The sequence below is a fragment of the Octodon degus genome, unplaced genomic scaffold (genome assembly GCF_000260255.1).
Source record: "Octodon degus isolate 3935 unplaced genomic scaffold, OctDeg1.0 scaffold00022, whole genome shotgun sequence".
Classification (NCBI taxonomy): domain Eukaryota; kingdom Metazoa; phylum Chordata; class Mammalia; order Rodentia; family Octodontidae; genus Octodon; species Octodon degus.
The window spans coordinates 11,231,451-11,238,465 of record NW_004524598.1 but is presented as its reverse complement, the minus strand read 5'-3'; positions in this window follow the sequence as shown (position 1 = coordinate 11,238,465).

The window sequence follows — 7,015 nt, the reverse complement described above, 5'->3', positions numbered from 1 at the left end:
ATATATGATCAACATAGCTGATTGTGTAGCACATAGATAATAATGGAGAACAACAAAAAATAGGGTAAAAAGCAGAGCTGTATTTTTATGAGTCAATAACCAAAAGGCACAATTAAAAGTAGAGGACGTCTACAATGAAGTCTACAATACTGTGACTTTGCTTTATATTATGTGTACCTGCAAAAAGCTCAGTGTAACACATGGACACTATAGAATAAATAATTTTAAATGTGACATCCATGTATCTATTATCCAGGGGTGGGTGGAAAATTAGGAATTTTTCTTCTGGTGCTGGGGATGGAACCCAGAGCCTTGAACGTTCTAGACACATGCTCTTTAGTTCATCTGGACCTCCATCCCCCAAATTAGAGGTTTTTAGACCAAGAGCCCACTGACACTTCCATGCTTTTTATGAATCTGAAAATTCTCTAAAATTATATGCAAAATCAGGGGTTTTGTATATTTTTCTAAGAAAAGAGTCTAGAATTTTTATCAGAACACTAAAGGTGTTTTTGAAAATTTCAAAATTGATGATAATATCAAGACAGCTCTGTGACCTGGTAGCTTTAATGTTCTGGCTAATCTCTTATGCCCTTCAAATCTTGATTTCTATATCTGTCGAATGAAATGACAAAAATTCACTCTTTTTAAAAAATTTTTTAGTAAAGGTCTATAGCATCTACAAGGTCTCAGGGTCTCACTATGTAGATCAAACTCGTAGTGATCCACCTGTGTTTAGCCTCCCAAAAGCTGGGATTACAGGTGAGAGCCACCACGGCCAGTCTCAATGGCCACCTCAGCCCGCCACCCCCCCACCACCACCAGGGGAGGGTGTCAGCACTTCAGGCTGGGATGGAATGGCGGATGGTCTGCATAAGCAGGAGCTTTAGTCTGCTGAGCTATTTGGCAGACCCTAAAAAATTCACTCCTTTGTGAGGCTGTTCTAAGGAACAGGTGAATTATTATGTATCTATGAAATTGTTTTATAAACTGGAGTCCATTTTCTAGTGTTAATCATGTATCTGCTAGAAAATGGAAATTAGCCGAGGTCTCCGTCATATCTAAAGAATGGCAACATTGCTTTTTTTTTTTATCCAGACTGGGCTGAACACCCTAGTGAAGCTCATTAACAGTTCATCTGGCACATCCCAGTTCTGGGCCACTTCCTGTGCTGCTCCTGAACTGCTGAACAACTGAAGAAAATTGCACAATTCGGAAGACTGCCTTCTGTTTAACTTCACGATGCCAACCTTCAGACGACCATTAATCACTTCCCAGTGACTACTGTAAATTATTGGAATTTTCAAGTAAGCCATTCTTCCACCCTACTACAAGTCTATTTCCATTTGTTTATCTCCAATACTACCCAATTCTGGCCATGCAGGAGTAACAAGGACTGTCACCGACAGTAAATTCCTGTCAGAGACAACTACAAAACTGGAAAAATTATAGAAGGAAATTGTTTTCAGACACTGGCATACAGGTAACACAGTACTGTAATGTGACACTGAAGCAAGAAGGAACAGATGGGTTAATAGTGTAATTGCTCCAAATTTCTGCCTGGAGGTAATTTCCAGATCTTGGGCAAAGGAAGGTAAATTCAAAGTCTAGGGGCCTGGGCAAGTTGAGAAAATAGTAGACTCAAGTTCACAGATGCTGAGGGAGCTGGAATTTTCAGGTAGTTTTGGAAAAGATGAAGTTGCACAAATAAAGTAAGCAAAACAAAAAGAATGGCGACTTGAGTGCTTGCTAAGTACGTACCCGTGTGTGCAGAGATTGGACATCCCCATAGCTGGGTATAACATGACTAGGGAGCTATAAGCTTACTGATTCCCAGAGCTCAGGGAAGATGGAGAAGTATTCAAGCTCTGAGCAGCCAGAGTGCTGTGATGGTCTAGCTTTAGAAGTCCCCTAACAGTCTTGTTTTCAGAGGCGGGATTTTGCATGGTGACCGGGCCATGGGATGATGTATCCATGGGTTGACCCTTTGATGTGTTCAAGCTGAATGTGAGGCTGGGCGATGGGCCTGGTTAGATGTGGTGGTCACTGAGGGCGTCAACTGGAAGGCATAGTTTGTCCTTGGCTCCTTCCTCTTTGCTTCCTGGCTGCCATGAGCTGAGCAGCTTCCCACTCTGCCCTCCGCTGTGCTGTTTCTGCCCTGAAGCCAGCACACGGGCTGCACTTTCTGAAACCATGAGCCAGAATTCACCTCTGCTTTAAGTTGTGAGCGTTGGATATTTTGTTCCAGTGAGGGGAAAGTAACTTAAACAAGTGGGGAGTCCTCAGGGAAAACCAAGGAGGTCATTAAAGGCTGCTGAGCCGTCATTCCTTATTAGTAGGGCAAAATTATTCCCTGAGGGATAGCTACTGTAGATGTTTCCTAGTAAATATATTTCTCAGAGAGTCAAGCTGACCCAAAGATAACTGGCTGGGCAGTGAAAAATACCTCAGCACTCTTTAGAGGTAAACCACATGGTTCAGATACACAATGAGTTTTGTATATTTTGTTCAGATACACAAAAATAACATCCACAATGTTTATGATTAAACATGCAAAAAGCTCAACTAATTTTTTCTTAAAACTTTATGGAAAAAATACCTTTCTAGATAAAGGTTTGATAGTCTCTGGCATCTTAACCTCACTTAGTCATGAGGAATTAAGCCTTCAACACTCTTAGGTTTACCTTTAGCTTTGAGTAAAAGCATTTGATAACACAGAGGTCATTTTCTCCGTCATGATTGGTCACTCTCATTTATTTTATGTCAAGTTAAACCCACCATGGTATGTAGATCTCTGATTTGCTCTTGTGAAACAACACTGAATCTGGATTCTCTTCTGACGAAAGTGAGAAGCATTCTCATGCGCCTCTGGCTCAAAGCAAATACACCCTTCTGCCTGACAGAATTATTGCTCTCAGCCTTTGGATGTACTCTATTTCCTCTTTTCCTTCTTAAATGTCAATTCTTTTTTTTTTTTTAATATTTATTTATTTATTTGTGTGTGTGTGTGTGTGTGTGTGTGTGTGTGGCCAGCTCAGCCCACCAGGGGGCGCGGCTAGTTGGCATGTGGTGCTGGGGGATTGAACGACGGTCCCTAAGCTTGTTCTAAGTAGGTGCTTTAGACCACTGAGCCATCTCACCAGCCCTAATTCTGCTATGTTAAAATAAGGAAAAGTCCTACATAGACCGGAAGCCTGTATGAAATTTTATTTTCATAACCATTTTGTCCATCATAGTGATAAAGGCAATAATAATGGTATCAAAAATTAATGGATTCTTTTATCTACCCTGGACATTGAACTATGTGTTTGCTGAGGATTATTTCACTGTCACAAAAATTCTAGGAGGTACATGTTATTATACAAGTGGCACAGAGATATAAATAAGCAATAAGCAAACAGCAACTTACTGATGAGCATATATCTGCACATATATTCATATCTTTACCATTTTCATGTAAATATAGGATGTATCAGTGTAAAAATCATATTTTAAAATATCCATTTCATTTTTAAAATACATATATGGAATAAGACTTTATTTGAATGTTTACAGTGTACCAGGTTCTACTCTGAGCACTTTATTTTTAATCATATTAACACAGTTATACAGAATAAATGGTTTCATTTTATTATATTGCCAGATGTATATAATATATTTTGAGTATTTTAATTTCTCCATTACCCCTACTTTTTTCTTTTCCTCTCCCTCAATCCCTTTTATCCTCTATAATAGTCTGCCTTCTACCTTCTCTCTCTCTCTCTCTCTCTCTCTCTCTCTCTCTCTCTTTCTCCCCCTTTCTCTTTCTCTCTCATTTTTTTAAAGTTCCACACGTGATATTTGACTTTCTGAGTGTAGTTTATTTTTCTTGACATCATGGTCACCAGTTCTATTTTCCCAGGAGTTACATTACATAATTCTTCTTTCTGGCTAAGTAATAACCCATTCTCAAGAATTGTTGGGCGAGGGTCAGCCAGATAGCTCAGTGGATTAAAGCACCTGCTTAGGCAGATGCAGGGACCGGGGATCCATCCCTGGTGTGCCGTGCCGGCCCTGCCTCTGGGGCGCCCTGAGAGGACGACTGAGACTGGGCGTGGTGGAGCACTAAAAACAGGAGGATCACTACAAGTCTGATCTGTATAGTGAGACCCTGTAGACCCTGTACGAAATACATTAAAAAAAAATTGTTTGACCTTCCAGAAAAAAAATCTATTATAAAACATTAGAATTAAGTTATACTAATATCATATGAATTTAACAGATGTCTACAGAGTGTTTCATACAACATTAGAGAAATACATATTCTTTGCAGTAGCTTATGACACTTTCTCCAAAATAGATCATATTTTGGGCTATGAAGCAAGCCTTGATAAGTATGAAAACACTACTGTAATAATCTCATATAGCCTATAAGATTACAATAGAATGAAACTACAAGAAAAACTATAGAAACTTCCCAAATATATGGAGATTAAATAATACATTTTTGAATTATCAATGGATGATTGAAGAAATTAAGGGAGATGTAAAAAAAAAAAAACCTTTCTAGGGTCAAATGCTAAAGGAAACACCACATGATAGAATCTGTAAGATACAGTGCAGATGGTCAGAAGGGGAATTTTATAGCTATACGTGTCTACATTAAAAAATCTGAGTGATCTCAAGTAACCTAGTGTTACGTCTTAGGAAAAATAAGAGCAAATCAAATCCAAAACCAAGGGAATGAAAGATCTAATAAAGAGTAGAGGTAACATCGATGAAAGGGAGACTAAGAGTAGGAGGGATTCACAGTCAGAGTTGGTTCTTTGCAAAAGATAAGATTGATAATACTTTAGCCAAACTAACCAAAAGAAAGACCCAAATAAATAAGATATGGTAAGGTTATTTTAATGCTGTTTAATATTACATTTTATCAATGTGCTTTAAATATCAAGTGTTTAACCTGTACTGTAACATCCTGTAACTCAGTGGTGTGCCAAATTTTCTGATCAAGGAGATTATGGGGCCAGAGAGGAAAGTGATCAATGGTGTATAATGAGCCTAAGGAGAGTCACATGGAGGGAAAACATTCTCTCAGGCTTTCATAGAGAGCAAATTGGTCAAGCAATGGCCGTGACTCTCCACATGGCTGACGCTGACAAAAGATCTACAAACTGTGGTACAGAGTTTCAGGGTAAATTCTTTTTTTTTTTTTTTTTTTTTTTTTTTTGGCAGAACTGGGGATTGAACTCAGGCCCTTGTGCTTGCCAGGGAAGCGCTTATTCTACTGAGCCATCTCCCTGGCCCTTCAGGGTAAATCCTGAGGGGATTTGACTGACTTTGTCAGATAAAAAAGTTTCATTTTTTGCTATATAGGTCTTGTTTATCTTGGTCTTAACCATCCAGCAGAAAAGTATAAAAACGAGGTATAAGAAGTAAAGCCATATTAATATGCTGAGCTGTGAAAGGCTCAAGTCAGCAACTTCTGACATTGCCAGTCCTGTGGATAACCCACTACTATTATGGACTACTGGACTATATTGGATTATTTTGCTGAATTCACGAACCTACAATATTTAAATGACAATGGAATACCCATCTCTGACAAAACAAAACAGAAAAAGGAAATACAAATGAAGGACCATTTTGTGTCTGTACATATGAAATAGGATAGATATACAGCTACTTTCTCTTAAGTCAATGAGAAGAAAGATTTGTACTAATAGTGTTTGGGCAGGCTATCATGTCTGCATCTTACGCTATGAGTAACGACTACAAAGACAACAGTATGAAATGTATTAGTTATTGTAACTGTCTTACTAACCTGTTTTGAAACTGTTTGCTATTTGTTTCTCAATAAAATTAATGTAAAAAATCAAGTGCTTAGATTTCCAGTGCTGTGCTATTTATTTATTTTAAAAATTCTTTTTTCATTGTTGTTGTTGTTGTTGTTGTTTTTGTATTTTTTTTTTTAGGGAAGGGCCTAAGGGTGTATAGGATCTCACTACTAGATCAGACTCATAGTAATCCACCTGTTTACAGCCACCCAAGAGCTGGGATTACAGGCATTCGCCACCACACCCAGTCCGCTGTGCTATTTATAAACCTTGTTATCCTAAACATTTATTTTAACACAAGCTTCATCCACATTCCAGGAATTTGTTTTAAATTTTATGTATTTGGTACAGTGTCTGAAGGGTCTATAGGGTCTCACTATGTAGACTATAAACAGGATTTATAGTCTCCTGTTTTCAGCCTCCCAAGCGCTGCAATTACTTCCAGGTGTGCGCCACCACAGCCAGTCTCAGTCACCTTTTCAGCGCGCCCGGGACCGGGCCGGCACAGCTGCGCTCTGCCTAAGCTCGAGCTTTAGTCTACTGAGCTATCTGGCCTGCCCTTAGGAAAAATTTTTTAGAAGAGCGAAATGAGTAAAATTCTGTTGTACTGCACATTGGCTTATGTACTCCTGAATTCTTGTGTTGCATTTCCAAGCAATCTAGAACTACCCTTCACAAAGTGAATTATGCACATTTGTTTACAATCTGAGAAAATTACTGTTTAAAATGTTGAAATTGCTGTTGAAAATGTCAATGTGCTGCTTGTTTTTCCAATGCTGTTTCAGTGGGTAGTTTTTTTCTGGCATCTTGGAATATTGTTACCGACTTCCTTTGAATAACAGGACACTAAATAAAGCTGGATTGTTTTTTACTTCTTAAAACTTGGTACTTTTCTAGGAACTCCATTAACCCATTTATTCCGTTCCCTGACTTGGCTCCTCCTACTTCTTCCTACTGCCCCTTTAAACCGTCTTTATTTAAGGAAGCGCAGGTTCACGCCCTTGACCACTAAGGTGCAACAAACTGCCCGGGATCTGGGTACTTCTGTTTTTTCTGTCTTTAATTCTTCAGCCCTCGCTCTCCGCGCACGGACTGTGTGGGCGCCGCCCCAGCGCCCGAGGCCCCGCCCACGCCCGGGCCCGCCCCCTCAGCGTCCCGTCTCCACGGTAACGCCCCCCCAGGGCTCCGGGGCTGGATCC